Source organism: Bactrocera oleae, chromosome 6 (genome assembly GCF_042242935.1).
Source record: "Bactrocera oleae isolate idBacOlea1 chromosome 6, idBacOlea1, whole genome shotgun sequence".
Classification (NCBI taxonomy): domain Eukaryota; kingdom Metazoa; phylum Arthropoda; class Insecta; order Diptera; family Tephritidae; genus Bactrocera; species Bactrocera oleae.
In genome coordinates, this window is record NC_091540.1 from 55,433,401 (window position 1) to 55,456,508 (window position 23,108).

The window sequence follows — 23,108 nt, forward strand, 5'->3', positions numbered from 1 at the left end:
TTGCAGTCAAAGGAATTTTTTTAATATTTTTAGAGTCAATATGCTTCTCTGCGTAAATATTTTCCGCATTACTTTTGATTTTTTCACGTTTTGGTTTTGCTTTTCATATTTGCCTTTCTTCTTTATGCACAAGTAAAACAAACAATTGACTGTTTCCGTAGAATCTGTTGCAATTACTATTGACTCAACCATTATTGTTGTTATTGTATGATAATTGTTTTCATTGCTGCGTTGCGCCAATTTGGTGCAGTGCATTTTTTCTTCCTTCTTTCGTATGTATGTGTGTGTGTCGGTGAGTCGGCGTGTCAAAGAGATTTAACAGCATTTCTTCGGCTTTTGAATTTTTGTGTGTTTTATGTCTTTCCTTATTTTTGTTTTCGGTCTGCTTTTTGGTTGTCTCGACGGGTGGCAGCGCTCTGCAAGTGCCGCCTTCACCGCCAGCCGAATGACTACATGTGTTTTGTCCCGTCGTTCGTTGCAATATCCGCCGCAAAGCAGAATCGTATGTGAATTTTTCGGACTGTCTGTCTGTCCCCTAGCCTGTTTGATGCTTATTTTTTGGTGTTGGTCAAATATTTTTTGTTTTTAATAATCTGTACATTTATAATCGTAAACATGTCGCCTTTAGCGAAGTTGGCGACAACCTAGACACCACAATTTGCTGCTGCTCATCATTTAATGTTTTCCGCTCTTTGTACACTTTTGATAAAAAAAACTTTAATCAGAACTCAATGAAAGTAATGATTTTCGACATTTGACGAAGCCAGGTGACTTCGTGACTACCTGTTGTCGAGTCTTGAGCTGGATCGAAGCACTCGGTGGGCTTTTTAAATGCCTTTGTGGCATATAAGAGTCGGTTGAAACAGTTTCCACTTACAAATTATTTGAAATACTAGCATACAATACCCCACACAGGTTTAATATGTGGTCCGCGTATCAATCACATGATTTAATTTGCCTCAAATTCGATCACTAATAATGCTAACTCTCGGTACTTAATTCTTAACTTTCCGTTTATAGTCGGATTTAATACTTATCAAAGCCATGAAAATTAGAACCAGAAACTCATATTACAAAATATCGGAATGTCTTTGTCCTGCTTTCATCATCAACTCCAAACAGAAAGTCTCCCATACTGCCATGTTTATTGATTGTTCAATTATTTTCCCAGGCAACAGTACAATATCTGTAGTATCTACTTTGCATTAGCATTTGTGAAGGGTATTATAAACAGCTTCGGTGCAATCGAAGTTAACTTTTTTCTTGTTGTACTATACATACATATTTTGCGCTTAAACCCAGCCCCGCCACCGCCATATGGTATTTACTTGAACTCTCCGTTGCATCACTGGCTTACCCATACGCTAATGGAATCACTGCAATTAATTTTAAATTGATGTTTTGTGCAAATCAAGCGGTAATATCCAACTTCCTTTTGTCCGCCGTGCGAGCGCAGCATCTCAACTGCACTTCTTCGGCGGCTCAATTGCGGCGGCAGTCAATGCAATGAATGCAACTTGCAACAGCTGCATTGTGTTCGAGTTCGAATTTGCGCAGATTCTGCAAAATGACAGTGCAATTGCATTTGCAAGGCGTTAAATTGAGTTGAAAAATCAGCAACAATTTATTACAACAAACATATTATGTGATGCGCCACTGCAGCTGTGACTGGGACTGTTCGGAATGTGCCTGGTATCAGGGGTTCCAGAAGTCACAGCTACCATTGTCATTGCGCCATGAATTTGCAAATATTGCATATAAATGTACGAATGTATGTGTGTGTATATGTCTATGATTGTGTGAATGCATTAGGCTTTGGCTTGTTGGCGGAGTGGCGCGGTAATTGAACAGAAGACACCTCGCGCAAAAAACACTTCTTCGTCCTGTTTCAATTGCATTTGTAAACTCCATGTGTTGGCAGCGGCTTCCCAGTTGGTTGACATCTGCATTGCTGCCTCGTCGATGGCGACAAACAATTGATAAGCGAAACTTATTTCTATTTGCTCTTGTAACTGTTGGCAATTGCCAGCTCAGACTTGTTGTATTCGATGTTGTAGCTTTTAAACTTTACCGGCAACTAGGTATATTCGCAAAATGTTGTCATCTTTTAAGAGAGAACCCTGCTGGTAAATACGAACTCGTGTAAAAGATTTTCATGTCAATACAAATACAAATGTACATATCTAACCCTCCATCTTCCGAACCTTGCGCAAGCACTTTGGATTAACCGCATTAACCTTATGAGCTTATTAATTAACTTAGATATAAGCTCTAGCGGTTTTATGGTAACTCCGTCTCGCATAAGGAAGATTCAGTATTTCGTCGTCAATAGAAAGTCTAGTTCACCAATCTTTAGAATCCATTGTTGGTATAAAGTTCCAAAACTTACTTAATGAAATTACCGGTTTTGTAAATTTATAGGTGTATTCTAAGTTTCCAAGGACAAGGTTCCACGAAGAATATTTTCAAGATTGTCTGTCTTTATAACTTTTTTTTTTCGCTACAGGGTTCAATATGTATACTTATGGTATACTATGGTATATGTACCAACGTATGTATTTGCTTATTGTCAGTGTACACAATGGCAGGCATGTGAGCGATGCGCGAATTGCGACACTTTCCGAGGAATGCATGCCACAGCCGTAATTGCTTGTTCGAATACGCGAGTGTTCAGCATACTTATTGTGGTATTTAAGTTGGCAAATAAAGTAAAGTACATTAAAGTTGTTTGTTAAGAGAACATAAGAATGAAGCGCAATGTACATCTGTAGACACATTTTTATATAGTAACTATATACTTGTACATACATGTATGTGTACCTACATATGCATTGAATCTTTCGGTGCTGACTCAAAGTGATATATTTAGTTCTCACCTTATTGTTCGATAAAGAACACAACAACAGCCATATATCAGAATGTGTCACTATTTATTTAGATATGTAGCGGTTAAAAACACTTATATATTTCAATGAAAAATGTTAAAAAAGGAACAAAAATAGTTTATATTTACATTAAGAGGTTATATCCACTTATGAATTTTAAAAAATCGAAAATTTTGCCTATACATATATCGAATGTACATAAGTATATATATTTTTAAATATTGCCCGATTATTTGCAGTTGATCCGGCAAATAGTTTCGGATATATGAGCATATTTATAAAAAAATTTAAGCTTCTTGTAATCGTCTCCCAAACCTTTAAACTTGTTTTTTTTCGAAGCGCTGTTTTCAGAGTCTGTGAGCAAAATGTGTCCATAACGAGTGGAACGATAGACTTGACATTTTTACACGACTTTCTTTGATATATTTGTCATGTAATGATCGAAGAATAAGATTTTTGATAATAATTTCGATTTTGTAAGTCAATCTGAAATTTTTTCTCAAAATACGAATTTTTTTTGGAAAACATCCACTTGGTAGAAAATCGAAATTTTTACTATTAAATAATTTTTTCTATCATTACCTGCATTCATTTACAGAAATCATATTTTGTGTTTGGTTTTTGAATTTGCCTCTGTATTTATTTAATATTGTTTTTGTTTTTGGATTTGAAATAATTTTAAGCAGAAAAATCTTGCTCATCGTCTGACACTTTTTTTCGAAGGTCCACGTGGTGCTCGGCTACGGGATAAAGATATCCAACATTTTTCTAAATGAATCACTGATTATACAAATATATTAAATTATGTATATGTGGTACATCATTTTTGTTTATTTATTAAATAATATGCTCCTATAAAAAAAAAATCATAAAAACGCATTTTTTCTAACTTTCAAGTGGCTATTAAGGGGTTAATATAATCGACAGTTTCTAAATTACTACATACTTAAGAATACAAAAACCATTATTTACGGTTTCTTTATATTGTTTAGCCTGTTTTATAGTAAACGTTTTGTAAATCCTATTTTAATTTATTTTTCAGGCGAATATATAAAATTAAAAGAATGAAAATAAAATAATTCCTGGATTACATAAGTGGGGTAAGTGATTAAAAATCAGTTGTTTTACTGTATAATACTTTACAACTAAGCCATTAGAACAGGGGTTCTTCAATGAGCAACACCTAAAAAATGTGAAATACTGCCCTAATCTTAAGAACTATAATGATTTTCGATTATATCAGGGCTTCATAAAAATAGAATTTCCTTGAATTTCGTTTTAATTTATAAGTAAAAAATTTAATTTATATTATATTAAAAATCCCAAATAAAATTAAGTTTTCTTTAGTCTTGCACAATTCAACATGATTCCATTTAAAATCCAAAGTATCGCTTGAAAACTCTTATTTACGTCTTAAACTAAGGTATTGATGCCGTACTGCCATCATTCTTGCTTTTGCTTTTGTTATAAACTATTCGATCTCCCACTGATTTTTAGAATCAGCTCCTTTCAATTTGCTTTGTTTAACCGCTTTGCTGTTGGTTTTAATAACGAGCAATAAGACACACTTAGAAAATGCCGTTAAATTTAGTATAGTTCTCCCACAATTATTTATTTACGCTTTTTTGTGCCTATTGCTTTACTGGCGATCGTCAAATTGAGGTCTAATTTCATTCATACTTTTTTGCCCATATGTACATTGTATGTATTTCTATATATGTAAATGGAGAGAATGCAACACACAAGGTTTAGCAGACCACAAAGTCAAAAGTAAACACTTCAGTGCCTACTTAAACACAAACGCTTCATTGCCTGTGCATACTCGTCAATTCACAAATACATATATACATACATACTTACATACTCGTATGTAGCTAAAGAGTCCTTGTGGCTTAAATGTTGCATATACCCAGTATAATAAATTTGGAACATACCCACAAAGGATCAACTTTGTTAAAAACAAATAGGTATGGTCTACTCGAAACTCATAATTAGCTTTCCTTATCTTCATCGAAAAAACTCATAAACTCTTTCTGATCTTAGTGATTGAAGTCTATCTTTTAACATCAGTCTTCTGAAGTCGTACTAAGTCATTTGTAAAGCTAGCAGATCGTTAAGTTAGGAACTCTTAACCCATATATAACATAAAGCCAAAGAGGAAGATACCATTAAAGTTTATTTTCTGAATATCGATCTCAATACCTAGGGTAAAGTTTAGATAAGGTTTTTGTAGTCTCTCTTTAACCTGTTTAGATAGCAGAGATTTTTCCAATACAAGAAAAGCGTTCACCTCTTTTTGTTACACTTCTATTTTACCAGTAAACAGTTCGTCGGAGTTCTTCAATATTATAATACCTTTTAGCAGAGATTGTAATATTTCGCTAAACTATAACTAAGGCGCCTTAAAACGTGTATTAAATCACTCACAGTATTAACAGCAACTAAGTGGAAAATAACATATCTATATTCCGAATTATCCTCCCTTAAAACGTCAAATAACCACCTACGTATCGATCACTCAGTCCAAAAAAACATGTATAGACTAGATACATAAAGCCAAAAAGACCAAGGGTTTGGAAACTAGGATGTAGAGAATTTAAGACAAATACAATGCTGCTTCCCATTGAACAAAGAATGATTAATTTTTCCGATTTCCAAAAAACGATTTTCCACTCTAAAATTTTATAGAGTCCCTTATGGAAGGAGCTTCTAATCAAATGTTTAAAATAATTAAGATATTGTGAGTTCTGTAGAAGAAATAGCTTCCCTTTTCAAATTTACATTTGGAAATTGAGAAGACATGAGAGCGAAATTTTCACAGAATTTTTCTAAGTAAAGTTCGGTCTGCGATGTCTGATATATGCTTTTAATTTAATGTTCATATGTCATAGTGTTCTGGAATAAAAATTGTCAAGGCTACTTATGGTAGATGAAGTCAGTATTTTAGGAAGTCCAATCAGTATATCTCCTTACTATATCTATATGCAAAAAAAAAAGTTGGATTAAGAATCGCATCTTGCAGACAAACAATACCCACTGGGTTTCGGTTAGTGTGCAAGAATGAATGAAACTGCCATTTCTCAAGTGCAGCGCAGTGGCACTTATGCAAAGCAAATAGGCCTGAACGAATGCATCCTTCTTCGAAGTAGCAGTCGTTGAGCGTCATTCTCAATGATATTAAGTAAACGTAAACTACTGAGGCCTTCCCATCATGCTGAGCGTTGACTTTGCGGTACTGAAGATCATTTGAAGAGTATGGGAAAGTAACAGACCGCTTATTAGGTTTTTTTTATGCAAGTACCTAAACAGCGACCCATGGTGCAGCCTTGAAAACTCAAATGCACATTTTGAATATACAAGTACATATGTATGTAGGTAGAAAACACCAGCCGAACTGGCATAAAAAATAACAAATGGGAAAACAATAATAAAAGTGAATTATAGCAGCTAATACTTAGTACTCCTATTTACCTCACTTCTGTCTTTATCTTATCGGCCACTCACCGTTATCAACGTGCTATTTTATTTACAAAAGCGGTAAAAGCAAACTATACATATATACATATGACCATTTGTGTGAGCTAAAATAATTTTCCACGAATTTGATTTCGCGTTGAAATGTGCTGTGTAAAATGTACAAAACTCGTTGACTTCTGCTGCAAAACATTCCGTGCTCTTAAGTATTTTATCTAATCTAGTATTTTTTTGTATCAGCATTGCTTATCAGACAGCAAAACGAAATCGCAGTGTAAATATTCTTAATGACTGTATATGACTGCAAATTTGAGGATTGGCTCACTCACCACCTCCCTACCTTCGGTGGGAACGCTCAAATCACAATGTAAATATTGATATGCAAAAATGTTGACGCGCATGAAAATAATTACGAGTATATAAACAGCCATAATAAAAATATTAAACACGAGTGTGGAATATAAATGGAAGTATGATGTGGCCACTTAAAGATAGTTTTTAGATATTTTCTGCACTGAGCGTTGAACAATATGCAGATATATATGAAATGTATTTATATTTAAGCAAATATTGGTTTTTGCCGTATTTCATCAATACCAAAAATTACAATTCGAAATAATTATGAAAGTAATAGTCCTTGTTTCGTCAATTCTTGGAGAGTAGCGAATCGCACAAGCAACTGGTTTAAATCAAATAGACTTTGATAAATAATTAGCGAGAGAATAACAAAATATAAAAAAAATATAAACGATTTAAATCGCATTGACGTCGTGTCTTGAAAGTACCTGAAAGTACCATCAAATTTGACCCGCACTGACAAAAGAAAAAAACATGATCTACAATTTTCATACACTTGCTTATAACTCTATACTATAAAGTGAGCCAAATCAAGCGAATACTGTAGCTGAGCCTAGCTTTGGCCTAAAAGTGAAAAACACACTAGAATACAACGGCACATTCAGGTTGTACCAAGTTACCAAAAATTTATCTATTCACCTGTTGAACGGAGTTTAAATGGACCAATCTGAATCAAATTTGATCAGATGGTAATACTAATAAAATATGATTTGACCAGTCTTACTGTGGATGCCGCCCACCTATTGTTTTTACCTTACCGGGCATCGAAGCTACCGATATAGTAATTTACTCAGTCTTAGTCTAGTTAGTTCTTAATCTTTAATTACAATTGTGACATTCTATCGGCAGTCAATATCAAAATTTTTGATATGAAAAGTCTTTTCATAAAATTCATCAGCTCTCTCGTGGATAAAAATTAGTATTTAGGACACTTCGTTAAACGGTTGTACTCGATCAGCAGGCAATATTAAATCCCTAAAAATATTTCTGTTATGTTTTCTCAAGAAATTTATTAGCTAACAGATGAATGTACTGGTACTTAGGGATCCAAGATCCAAAAATTCTGTATATAAAGCAATATTTTATATGGGTGCCATTTTTTACCGTGTGTACCAAGAGTTGCAAATGGCGAATAAGAACTCGTTTAACTTTGTCATTTACTGAGGTTTGCCAAAATAGACACTGACTGAAAGTCATATGAATCTGTAAAATTACACTTGAAATAGCTACAGACTTGATAAGCTCTCATTATTCTTTCTAATTTCACTTAATACATATATTTTAGTGTACACAGAACGCAGTAACTAATGTGATAGCACTTTGCGAGTGTTCCAATTTTTACCTACCCCATAATTAAAGTGGGTTTAATATTTACCATAATCTCATAGTGCTTTTCGTTCTTTTGGATTATTTTTTTGCAAAAAACCTGATAAATACCTCGTCCATAGTGCAAATACAATAAATTGCCAGAACAGCTGGAATGCACTTGAGTAAATAGAATTATGACTTTAATAGCCGGTTGTAGACATTTGCATATACATGCATATGTATATTATATACATATATAGATATATACCTGTATACAAAAATATTTATATTTCCGTGCTAAAATTACTTGCGGTTCAAGTCATATGACTCGCAGCTTTAGTTCAGAAGATGTGTTTGCCCAGTACCGTTTTACCTTGACATGCAATAAATATATACATAGTATATATTAATGTATATATTACTATATATATGCATGCTATTTACTTTTTAATATATTTTAATTTGTGTAAACATTGTTGGGGATCTCCTGCAGCGTCCTTGCGCATGTTCTGCGACCTCATTTGGCCTTCAGAGCGTTGGAACATCTGGTCTCGAACACCGCGTCAGACGCCAATTTACCTCACATACAAGTACATGCCATATTTTTGTGGCAAATTAATAAAGGCGTCATTTGTGAGCACTTGCGATAAGAGTCTCATTAATTTTCGATTACATTAAAGATAGGAGTATTCTCGTACAATTTCAGTGTTTTCTCTCCTAATGTTTAGTGAATGTTTTGACAACGATTTGTAAATAAATTAATTTCACTTGCGTATTTCGCGAATTTGTAGTTCTTTTTCTTCAATATCGTTAGATAAAAATTTCACAATCACTGTGCCAATGTTCATTCAAGTACAGTAGTATTTAGGTGTGTATATTCAGAGCTGTTTTCCATATATTTTTGCTAACTTCTTATGACAGGAATCATTAGAAAAGCTTACTGTTGCCAAGCAGTTCGCAGTAGAATCCAATGCGCTCTCTAAAATAATATTAACAACAAATATCGATTGAGTGGCATTATTTCGTATTTTTAGTTGTTTCTATTCATTGGTTTCGGAATTTCAAATATTTCGTTAATCGAAATTACTAGCTTATAACTATATTTACTAAACTGGAAAATGTTGTATAGGTATATGTATATATGTATTTCTCTCTTTCAATCCACCTATGATACAAAACAACATCGGGAAAATAGAGAATTCTAGAATTTTTTGAAGAAGGCCATCAGCACTGCAGATGTTAGAGTTATCCCCTCGACTAGAAGTAATATAAAGCAACGTTAAATGAAATTGAAGAATGTATAGTCTAATTCGGAATGAAGTTATCGTTTGCAATCTGAACTAAATAATATTATATTATCTGATCAAATTCGATCCGGACTTTCAAAAACCTTTTCACGTCTTTTATATAAACCTTTATTTTTATTAGCGCTTTAAAACAAGGCTTCTTAGCCAATACAAGCATGCCAACGTTTAATCCAATTTTCCGTACACTTGTTATTAGCCTACACTGGGATGACATTATTTTCCGATTTCGGCTCATTTTTGGAGCGTCATTCGCTAGATTGTTGGGCAGTTTCGATATCATATTCATAACTTCACGCCTTGTCACTAGTGATGATGTGTTTGTTGAATGTAGGGTCCTCAGCCTCCTTGTTAAGCATCTCTTTTGCGATCTCTACTCGATGTCGTTTTTGCAAGAGATTCAGGTCTTTTAGTACGAACCTAAATTGACACGCTTCATATACAAATCTGCTTAAACGTGATTCAGTTTCTTCTTTGTCTAAAACGCCAGACAAATTTTACGCGTCGGTGCCAAGCTTAGCTTCTTTGCTAAGGATTAAATTAAGAGTTCCTGTAATTGCGTCTCTTTGCAATAATCAATAACAATTTTTGCAGTAATACTAGGCTTTTTTTTTTTTAACCTTAAGTAATAGTAATAGCCTTTAATTATAATAAATACGAGTATATCTAAAGATTTGGAACATATCAGAGTAGTCTGATAAGACAATTAAATGGAGAACTGTCGATTTGGTCAAGCTTATTTCATCCCTTAAAGAATAATATGCTTCTAATACAGTGAAGTACGATAAGTCTGAGTTTGTTAATATTGTGTGCTCTTTCTACTTCCCGATTGTCGATAAAACTGACTATGGTGGAAATATACTTGCTATATGGAATGTAGATGATTCCTGTAACTTCTAAGAAATATATATCCATATAATACTTGTATTAATTAATTTATTTAAATTTACAACATAATTATAAATAATTAAAAAACATCACACAATGCTTCCCAATGTCAAATCTAGACTACTTTTGATTAAGGCTTTGAATCATCTTTTAATATTAGCACCTTATAGTAGCCATGTTCGAACATAATACCTCCAATTTTATTCGCCTAAATGCATGACATGTTTCTCTCTGATTCATGTAGTTGTACTGAAAGAATGCAAGCTCTTACAACTACTTTATTAAATTTAGATTTTAAAAGTCGATGTAGCAGAAATTTTCATTTAATAGCCCATTAAAATTGTATAGCTCAAATTAAAATGAGCATTTACATGCATTTTACATCATCCGCACAAGTGGCTGTGCATTAAATGTGTACAAGGGCAGTTCGATACGTACACAATAACAAATATAGAATTTATACCTATCTCAACACAGTACATTTTTAGCTCAACACACTTGACATATGTTCTTTAATCCGTATGAAAAATAAATAAACAAATAGAAACAGCAGTTCGTAGCCTAATTTAATCATTAAGGACATTTCGGATCACCCCTGTATACACATACATATGTGTGAAGATATAGCACAGCATGCGCCCATAAAAACGGGCATTGCCGTGGAGGAATCATCTTAATTTTGCAATCAACACAACGCACTAATTTCTGTCGATGATATAATTTCCTCGAATAAATCATACGGAAAAGCATCCATATGGTGCAACTTTGCTGTTTGATTACATTTCTGTCACAAAAAATTTACGCTTAAAGTATGATTGGCAACAGCAAAATGGTTTTAAAAGTTGCATCGAGCTTATCCAAGTCATAAAACAGCAAAACAAATAACTACCTACGCGCTTATTTACTTATATCATCACTTTGTACATGTGTACATATATACGTATTCACTAACATAATGCCTATGTCACATATTATTTAATTTATATCGAGGAACTCATAATATATTTATCACCTCTGCTGTCGAAGTTGACAGAGTCAAGTGTCGACGTAGGCCGTGGGTGTTTCAGAAAATGACTGTAATTCTGTGGAAAATATTTACATTTTCATTAGCATTAACAAACTCCAAATTTACTTTTTAATCGATTTTATTTAGTCAAATTCAGAAATTATGTGGTTGTAGTGGATTAAGAAATAAATCAGATTGCGCAATAGGTTGCCCAATTAAATTTTGGGAAACAATTTCTAACTAGTTTATTTTTTTATTTTTTGGGCTTAATTATAATATTTTGGCTTCAATGGAATTTTCGGGGAATGTATGTCTACATATAATACAAAAACATATATTATATGACATAACATGACAAAAAAACAAACATTGCTTCGTTTGGCACTAAAAGTTTCGTTGTATGAAAGCAGCAAAAAATGATATCTCATACATTTTATGAAATCGTCATAAATCTTTCCACAGCACCATATATCGAATAAAATTAAGGTATAGTGCCATAAATTTATCAATATTTTCATATTGTCTGTATAGACCAAATATAGACATCTTCTTGTCGTAGTAGCTAGACAAAAGATTCCGCAAATATTAATAATTTTTCCTTCCAGTTGGCTTTAATACATGTTAAGGGTGTTTTTTTTAGACATATGGTATTAAAAAAGAAATAAAATGTATATAATTAAATGCTGTGGCCAAGAATTTAGCTTTATTATATAGATAAGGGTTTGTCATTATGTTTTAAAGATGAATTCGGGCTGGCTCGAATAAATTCCAGCCGGGAGGCCAAATTTTTAACCATTTCTTACAGCAATAGTGACCGTATGTCAGCAACAATGCGCTAAATATTCTATTCCGAGGAGTCAATCGTCTCGGGCTTATCTGCGTAGACAAGCGACTTCACATAACCACACAAAAAATAGTCTAGCTAACGATCTTGGAGGCCATGCCACAGGCCCACGAGGCGGGATAATGCGCTCACCAAAATTTTCTTTCAATAAATTGATTGTTCCCTTGGTTGTATGGCATTTTGCGCCATCTCGCTGGAACCAAAGGACGCCCACATCTTATTTATATACCATTTTTCAACCTCATAAATATTTATATTCAATTGACATCGAAAATAAACTTAAAACACTCAAAATTATCATTATGTATGTCAAATTTCTTCAAAATATTCGTGAAATTTATCTATATTTTCTCATGATACCTTATACATATATTGGTTATAAAGTTACTCTACACATAGGTATGTATATAGGTTCGGTTTCAAAAAACTATAATATCGATCAAATCTGCCCTTAGCACTATACACCAAAGTTCCAGATTTCTTAACGTCTGCAAGGTCGAAAATAAGATATACTCGTATGTTACATTTGTAGATACACTAGTTCTCTATAGCCTTCAGTATTGAAAAAGTCCGATATACGTGGCAAAAATCTTTCTTATATGTTTTTGTTTTTAAATTACACAGACAAATTTGAAAATAATGTACATACATATTTTTGTTCTTCTGTTCCCCTTTGACAAACTCCCCTTACCAAACCAACCACGAAACTATCACGCTTTCTTGTACTTTTATTTTGTTAGTTTCTTTTTCAATTTACACGCCCGATTCGACATTCGTCTGCCATGCTATAATCTGGCGTAAAAAATCTCGATCATTTAGAGTAATTAATTATTATAAATGCGCGACAATGATGTACGAATGTTTTCGTCGTATTCTTTTGAGTTTCACGGAAGCACAAGAATCCAAACAACCAAAAATAAATAAAAATACAAATAATATCAAGATAAAAATAAAAAGAAACGAAAAATTAAGAAAATATTATTTGTCTGATGCGGTGACATGGCCTGCAAGTGGTTGTGGCTTTCAGCCAATCGAAGTAAGTGGCATTGACGGTAATGGCGACAGCGGTGACATTAAAACTGACACCGTCAATCTACAAAATCGTCTGGCATCCCACGTTTTTGTGGCGCTGCTGCTACTGCTTGGCCTGCTGTGTAAGAGTGTCTAAAGAAAATTTATTTATGGCATTGGTGTTAAATGGGGTCCAAAGCAGTTCACGGCTCGCTGCCGCAGGCACTAATTGACTGTTCATTCCACCGAAGTCTGTGGTGGAATTTCGGAATTCTGGAGCAGAACGTTGCTCTTAGTGTTTAGTACTGAATGGGGCAGATCGGAAAGCTTTAAATATTTATAGCCATTTCGCATATGTGTATAAATATTGAATATACCCTTTACTTGAATATACCAATGCAATGGACAAATTTAGTGCCCGGACCTATAATTAAATTACAGTAGCTTTTGAGCTTAATAGTTCCCTGTGGACTATTGTGGCATTTATATAATTCAGAATTAGCGAAAATTTATTACTATGGTATAGGTATATATTGTTTCATTGGAAAGTAGAGCACTGCCGTATTTTTATATAAAAAGTCATCACTGTTTCTGTCGTCACCAACATTGCATACCTGTATTTATTTTACATCTGGGGATTATTCAATTCATTAATTTCAATATTTCATCAGTATTGATCGCTGGTTTTGGAACTTACATATTTTATCGGTTTAAATTTAAAAATTGTGTCGAATATAAATCGTAAAGACCATTTGTAAGTCAACCGTTACTTCTGAGAACCTTATATATGTATGTTAGGATAGTTTTTTGAGATCATTTTTGAATATTATCTTCCGCTCATATCGCATCTTTCTGACTATTTATAGATTTCATTCCAAAGGAACGGCGACCAAGAATAATTTATGCCAATTTTTGGTACACTATTCCCCATGTGTAATGTGAACCGTAGTCAAGTGAGAACATTCTGCATTGACCGGAACAAATGGTAGTCAAAAGGGCATGGCCTGGACTTTAAGGTGGGTGAGGCAAAACTTCCCAACCGCTGTTTTCCAAAAGTTTTTAACCGGTCTTGCAACATGATGCCGAGCGTTGTCATGATTGAGAAATATTGCCTCGTATCAAGTCGTAAATTCCGGACGTTTTTCGACAATCGCTCGCTTCAATTTGACGAGTTGTTGTCGCAGCGTTCCACATTAATGATTTCGCTCGGCTTTAGAAACTAATAATATTCTGCTTTGCCGTTGGTTTGGCTGGTTGGTTAGGTCTCAAATATGATTTTTTGCTTTTATGGTTGTCGTAATGGATCCATTATTCATCACCAGTTACAATCCTATGCAAAAACGACTTCTTTTTCTAGCGCTCAAGCAACATTTTTGGCATGCAAAATCGTCTTTCAATATCTCTTGGCTTCAATATAATTATAGACCCGATATTATTAACTGAGATTAAAAAAAATAGATACCAAAATTCTCTTAATACTTAACAGCTCAAACTCATTGTTCAATAATCCTAATATATTTCGTAGGAAATATTTCTTTAGTTAACAAAGATTTTGAGTTAATTGCACACCATTATGTGGAAACAGAAGGCAACAAAAAGTATTTAAAATATTATTTAATTAAAAGCTCTGCTTTAACATTCGCAGTGGTAATGCTCTAGCCCTCTGCACATCTTCCCGACATGCCGATTCTACATTATCTAATTTCCGGAGCGGGTTAATTAGTTGTTTTTGGTCTGTCCTCTATTCATGCAACCCCAAAATAATTATGGCCAATGCCTTGTATTTTTTCGTGTAACATCCAACATTTATGCAGCATATGAAAAGCTAAACCGTCATCCCAAATAATCTAGAATACGCTATTATCTTATAACCCTACATGAGAGAGTATTCAAATTGTTAGCGATCTATTAAAATTCGATCAAAACAAAAATCTGTTCCGACCAAAATTTGAATTGATTAGGTTACATTTAATCTACTCACTAAGCTAGATGTCCCCTCTGCCGTTGGAGATTTATAAAATTCGTTTAATATTTATTAATAGAACACATTGTATTGTCGTATTTTGTTATAAAAGTCGTCTTCTTTTAAAAAATATCCATTTAATTCATTCCATTGCTTCCATTATCATTTCTTGAGAGTCGATTGCCAGCTGAATTCAGATGTATCGCTTTTAATTTTTTTGTTTATTTACATATTCTTTTTCTTTGTAGTACCCATATCAGCTGTGATAATGTGATAAATTTCCCTACTGACAAGATGACGAGATTAACAAGTGTAATTTTTTTTATGGCAAAAGCTTGCTAATTCTAGTAGATAAGTAAAATAAGTTAAATAGGGCCTAAGTCTCGTGATTAAGTGTCGGTCGGAACATAGTATTATATATCTAAAATCTCTTCTGAAGTTTTACTGCGAAGCTATTTTCTACATACATAAGTTTGGCTCAGCAGATCCTTGCTATTGTACTGTTTCACTTTGTGACTCTTTGGTGAAAACGTGTATTGTACATATATTCGTTAGAATTGGTAGCCGTACTTTGGTCTATCCTCCTCTACTATAAAAAAAAAATAATTTTTTCAATTGCATTACTATTTTATACGGAGTTTTTTAATCAGATTCAGTATGACGGGAACCCCAGGTCTCATCAAAAAACATCTCAAGTTCTGAAATACCTAAGTATCTCAAATACATAAATGACACACACCTATTATATGAATAAATAAATGTCATGTCATTTATAAAACTATACGCATATATCTCAAAAATGTTGTTTTGCTTTTTCCAATATTTTATTTTAATTTTGCCTATCAACCAACTAAATCAGCAACTTTACGAGCAAATTGTTTACCCAAACCGACAACCGGTACGCGCACTACACCTGCACTTGGCCAAGTATTTAGTGGTAAGTAAGTGCAAGGAAAGCAATTTTTTACACATTAATACGACTGTTATCGCACGATATGCACACATATTTGGGTCATAAATTGACGTTAACAAGAATTCAATGTCTTCACTTTGCAAATCTCTTTGCGCTGAGCTGCACGCGGTGTTGCGTGTGGTTCTAAGTCCGGTTTGTTGTCTACAATTCCGGTACGCGATGGTCGATTGGTGCGGCACCCTGTAATGTGGCGCCATGTCGCGTCGTACATTGTCGCAATTTGCACGGTGGCAAAAATTGTCGGTATTTGCAAATCACATTGCAATTTTTACTTGGCTGCTTTTCAACGGCACCCAGCAAGCGGCCAGCTGGTGCGATAGGTTGGTTGTGGGGTGTAAGCGCAATTTGCATTGCAAGTGAATTAACTGCACTTCAAGGCAATATTATATATATAGCTGTGTATATATACGCATAAATTTATAATGGATAAAATTATTTTCATTTATTCTTTGCTGTTGATTTTTCACCTTGGTAAGCTCTAGGCGTCAGGTGGATAGCAAGTTTACTCTTCTATTTACTTGAACGATAAGTTAAACGTATACTCGTATTTCCGCATCGTTATCACCTTAGACGTTGACCGTACAATCATCTATACGCTCACTTGTTCGATCTATTCGATTGTAGACGAGGCTTCGTGGAGCCAGAACGAAGTGCACATGGAGCCGCAGAGTTCAATTCGCTAGTTATTTGACGAGCTGACTTTGTGTAAATGCGAATGACTATTTTTGTGCTTGATGCAGTCATTGATGATTCTGCCGATTTACATACAGTTTAGAATAATGACATGCCGCAAAGCGTGGTAGAAATGCATATTACATATTATAATGTTCCCAACTGCTATTGTGTATTAATTTTAGCTGTAGAGTCATGGAGTATGCAAATAAAAACAGTTGATGTCGCAAAGAAAACTCGTTTGGTCGAAACAAAACATAAGATTCTTTCTTTCTTTTCTTTGATGGCATATAAAGGGTAGATTTAAATATTTCGAATCGTTTGTTTAAACTTAAAATAGGCAAATGAGAAGGAAGTCGGAAAATTAGCAAACTTTGATTTCCCAAACTTTTATAGTGGCGAATAGAACAAACAACTGCTATAACTCAAATAAATTTGTAAACATTTAATAAACTTTGAATACCATGTAATTATTCTCCTTTGCTGAAGTACAAAAGTACTCTTACTTAGTTTTTCCTGTCAAATATATATTTTTTAGCAAGAAAACAGCTAAAACACACGAGCAGATGAACCCATGCGACTATTGCAACAAACTGACGCAGCATGTTCAAAAATCCCTCTCAGATGCAATATATTAACAAAGTTAAACGCAAGACGATAATTTAACTTTGATTAGAATTCCTTGCTGATGTGGACTCGAAGCGACTTATCAATTTTTGATACCAGTGTAACACACTTCACAGGAGAACATAAAAAGTTACGCTGATAATTTCTATTAGTTTTATGGGTTTTGCAATTACTACTGTGAATTTAAAATACTGTGAAAGTGGTTTGGGGCGTTGAAGTTTTATCAAGACGTATTTGCGTTACAAACGGCGTACGCGGCGTACATTACCTCTTAAAATTTCAGCCCAGAAACCGTCGTTTTAATAAAAGGGGTCTATCAGTGAAAATCACCATCTCTCTTGGATCGAATCGACATATAGAGATATTTTCAAATATTTCAAAGTCGAGAAAAATCTGGCCTTGCTCGACTGCTGTTGACTGGTTCACTGAATTGGCCCTAGAGACTAACGATCCGTAAGAAATACTTCTATGATGTTTTGACGCGTACTTGAAGCAGTTGGTTGTTATATATGTAGACCGTGGTGCTCCGTGGTCACACACGTAATAATAGTTAAACGGTTTGTCGATATATTATATTTGGCTTCCTCTGAAATCTTGTTACCCAGTCTTAATTATAAGATCTGCGCAAAATCCCCGCCAGACTCATTACATGCCATTGTCCGTAAAACGACATACGGTCCAAAACAAAATTAAAAGTTAACAAAACGGTGGCATTTAAAAAAAAAGGTGAATTTTACCCAAATTTTTGTCGTTTTTGGCCTGCTAAATTCGATTTTTCATCAAAAAGCTTGTAGGTCAGAAAAATTTTATATTCACTTTATCATTTGTCTCTGAGTAATCACTGCCGCAAATTCAAAAAAAGCGGTTTCGAGAAAATTGAGTTGAAATATAAACTCATAGAACTCAAAAATTATTTGTGCTATCGATTTCAAATTTTTGTATGACATTTTCAAAGGTATAACCTATCGAAATATGAAAAGAAAATCGATATTTTTTATTTCCATTGTGCCCTTTAAATCTTAAAAAAGTTGAACATAGATGGAATAGTTTAGGAGTCAAATTTACTATAAAAGAAAGTGGTTCCAATCTCATAACAAGCTTTTTTCTCAAAATTCAATTTTCAATTTCATTAAATTAATTGCCATAATTTGTGTATTTCTATAATAAAATTAAATAGCTGTTTTCTGGATATTGTACAAAACAATAAAAGTTAGTATATCAAATTTTATTATTTTTTCGGAAATTTTCAAAATATATTTGCATCCATGCCCTACTATTTCAACCTCCTCTCGCATATGCTGAAACTGTCAATAATTTAAGGCAAAATAAATACAGACGCAAACCTCAAGTTCAACAACCATTTGAGGCATTCAGCGTGAAATTATTTTCGCCAATAATAACAACAAACATCAAAATCAGAGCAAATTACAGCATTTGTTTGATATTTGCACAAGGTGTTGCACGAAGCGGGTATTCGGCCGCACGCCATGGGACCCAAAACAACCCTCATTGACTGCTGGCTACGTACTTCCTGCAATAAACAAACTTTTCGCGCAGAGTAACTTTACAAAACTCTATATGAGTAGATGTGTGTATTCTCTCAAACTGCAATTTCACTCTCCGAATTCTGCAGAGATAAATTCAGCTGGATAATTCAGCAATTGACTCTCTTGTCGTTATGTTGCAGGATAATTGCCCACACCGATTTGCCGCAATGACTTTTTGGTCGTGGGCTTAAAATGTCAGTGCTTTCACAAAGAATTCCACCCCTAGCATGCGTCTGATGCCGTAGACAAGTGCAAGGTTGCTTTCAATAGCGGCAACAGTGGAAAGCTAAAGAGAAAACAGGCGAATAATGAAATTTTACGCAGCAGTGTCAGGGTCGAAAACAATGAATTTTGTGAGGTCGGTCCTTTGTACGTATGTGCATACATATGTAGTATTTGATGTAGCCGAGAGCTACTGCCATAAATGGACAATGAATGGGTCCAATAAACTGTATACAGATAATAATGGCATGAATGATACCTGTATACGCTACCCGAAGTGAAATGTATAAATATGATGTGAAGTATAGATGCCGGTTAGCGAATACAATTGAACTATTAACCGAGGAAAGAGCTTGTAATTCATATTTGAGTGAAATAAAGTAACATTTTATGTGAAATGAATTTTTATGAAACTTGAACTCAGTAGCGAAATGTTTATGTATTCACATTTGAGAAGCTAGAGAGAGGATTAAAATATCGAATTGGAGTTCAACAGATGGCATAAATAGTAGGTGACTAGTTTAATATGTATCTGAAAGGTCATGGATTATTGTCCTCCAATTATATGTTATGACTACCGTCGGAAAACTAAAACCGTTTCTATAAGGTGCTAAGAGATGAGACGACGTTAACTTATAAACTTGATTTTCTATTAATACTGCTGCTTTACTTTCCGATTAAATTGACGAAGTAGTTATACTCAATAGGCATATTATTATATGAAGTTATAAATAATATTTGATAATGTACTTGAAGCTAGATCAACATCCCATTATCTTATTAAATAATGTCAATTTATTCAGATTTCAGATATTCGCTGTCATACAAACTGCCTGATCAAAATGAAGTCCTTGTAGGGAAAACTTTTTTATTTGACAATATATCTTCAATAATTCGACATAGATTCATTGAGCTTCAATGTACGAACAAATTGTTTAGATCCGACTACTAATGTATTATATATAGCTTTCCTATAAAGTGACCGACCCAAATCAAGTCCTTGTATGGAAAACTTTTGTAATCGACAAGATATCTTGACGAACGGTTTGTATAATTGTCTAAGGCAACGCTGCAATATCTGAAGAAATTTTTCAGAACGGATCACTATAGCATATAGTTGCCATGCACACTGAACGATCGGAATAATAAGCTTATATGGAAAACTTTTTCATTTGACGAGATATCTTCACGAAATTTGGCAAACATTACTATCCAAAGCAAAGCTACAATCTTCGAACAAATTGTTCACATCGGAGTACTATAGCATATAGCTGCCATATAAACTGACGGATCAAACTCATGTTTTTCGTTTTTTCTTGTTTTTATGAAGCAACTTCCAAAAAACAATTAAATATTTATGCATGCCTCTTTTTATAATTTCCACACTAAAATAATAGTAATTAATCCTATATCATAACACGTACTCGAAAAAGTAATTTGTTTTCCCTTAACATTCACCTTTCAAGCGTTCTTACTACTATTTATTAATGTGACGTTACTTTTTACAATGCTAATTTGCATGCAAGTAAACAAATCACTTGCTATAAACGTGTGCATGCAGATAGTATACGATCGTACAATCAGGTGAACTTCCGCCTTTGAATATCCATTAAAGTCAATTTCTAACGTCACTAACTTTGCCAATAAAATGAAACAGTGAAATAGCCCGACACATACATACAGATATTTATATGGGCATAAAAATATTTCACGCCCAAACAGCGTGCCCTACACCATTCACACTCGTGCGCACCGCCCCAGCATGGTCCATTCATTTCGCCAAAGTAACGGAAGTGAGGCAAATTCGCTTTTTTTATGACGCCAACAAATTTATTACGCGTCACAGAGCATTAATGAATGAACTGAATGTATACATACGCGCATACATACACTAATACATATATGGTACACACACGTACACATTAGCCGGCAATGGCGAGGACATTGTACTGCAACATGCGAGTACATTGCATGCAGACATCCATACTTTTACATATCTGCATACATTTAAAACAGAAATCATGCGAGGATTTCAGAATTTTGCATGCCAACGTACATATGTAAATAGCTTTTTATGTGTGCTACATATCTTTTTTTACATTACGTAGACATGACGTTTCGAGTATCTGTATCTCTCCTTTTCCCTTTGCTGTTTTTGCATCGACAATAGTCGTACGCGTCAAACCTGCCATCACGGACCCCATAATTTTTATTTCAATTGCCTATAAAACAATAAAAGGGAGCAACAACGCGTGTTGACGCGGATCATGCTGATAGTCATTGCCCAACTAGCAATAGTCTGCAGTTTCAACGGAGATAACATGCTACATGTGAAGTGCTTGAGTGTAATCATATTTATTGGTCCCAAGTTGTATAAAAGCGTTTTGAGTGCTTAAACGGATTTTTAAACGAAAGGATCGATATCAAACACTATTAGTATTTTGTAGAATGTTGTTGATATTCTCAATATTCAATATAGTCATTGTTATATTCGGATTTCAAGGGTACCAACTCAAGCTTAAATATGCGAAATTTAATTACTCTAATAACTTTTCAATTTAGAAAAATTAAAATAATCGACGAAATAAGTTTGATCGTTGGCAATTAGGTTTATTTGTATACGTTAATATACATATGAAAAAATAAGGAGTGAGTACCTCCTAGTAGTGATTAAAAACCTGAGTAAATCATCTCCTCTTCTATCTTTTCAAAATGAATCTGTGTTTGAAGCCGGCTTACAATATATTTCTAGTGCGTAAGCTATCCATCATTCGATCTAGATATAGTTTCTCTTCGACTAGAATTTAGTTCTTTGGAACATTGAGCTAATACTACTGAGGATAGTATGTAACAGGGAGTAAACTATTTAGTAATCACTTTTAGAAATGTATATGAAAGTTATTTTTCGATTTTTGTTTGATTTAAAGTAGAATTTACCGAAAATTACTTTTTTCTCCGTAATAAAATTAAGCCTGGCTCAGTATTAAAAAAAAACCTTTAATTGTAATCTAAATATGTATTAGGAGAAGTTCGACTTTGATTATCAATATGTACCTTAAAAGACTTACTTTTTTTTTTTGGATTTTTTCACCAAGAGCTCAAAAAAAAAAGAAACAAAAATGTTTGATGATGTGGCCCAACTGATCATAGCACTATAAAAAAATAATATTTTAGAACTTTTTGACGTCAGTAAAGGTACAGTTAATTTCGGTAAATATTATATATAAATAATGCAACCGAATATATATTCGATAGAATGAAATTAAGAGACGAATGTTCTAATTAAAAGTTGTAACTATTTTGTGATTTATGTGTCTCCCGCATATTATATTCAAAAAGAGCTTTCTTTTGGTTCGAAAATACCTCCGACATAGGACGTATTCGTTATAAAAAACGTAACACATGGTGTTTCAGGAGTCACTACTTAAAAAAACTTCTCAGGCTAACTGAGTATTGTTTGAGCACACTAATTTTGATGTCAAAGATGCACTACGCTTTGGAAAGCCAATTGTCGAAACTATCGATAAAATAATAGAAGTCTATACATTGCACAGAATACCGGTGGAAAGCATTTAAATAAGAATGGATGCACAACGAAGCTCGATACATAGGGGCCATACGAGTTAACGCAAAACAAAAACCCATAGCCCGAATTTCCTACTGCAAATCTCTACTAAATCGCAATAAAATCGATACATTTGAGACGGTTAATGAAAAGTGCGTTACATAGCACAAAGTCAAGTCAAAATAGTCGTGGTCGAATCACAATGAGCCGGCGCAAACGGTGACCAAGCCAGGATTGATGGTCAGAAAGGGTTTGCTGTGTTTTTAGTGGAAGCATCTATTATGAGCTGTCCTGGCAACAATTGAACCGTCTTAAGGAAACAACCGCCCAGAAGCGGTTTTGGAACATAGGAGAGGAATACTGTTCCATCAGGGCAACGCTAGGCCGCACACATCGACGGTGACTCGTCAGATTTAAATATTACAATTAATTCCTTTTTACTAGATCTGATATTTGGACCTT

At 34.0% G+C, this 23,108-nt stretch overlaps 1 protein-coding gene across 1 annotated transcript in view; it reads right to left on the reverse strand.

The window, feature by feature from the left end:
• p130CAS (Serine_rich_CAS and FAT-like_CAS_C domain-containing protein p130CAS) overlaps positions 1-23,108 on the reverse strand; it is a 93,739-nt gene that overhangs the window by 69,586 nt on the left and 1,045 nt on the right. The window lies entirely within an intron of this gene.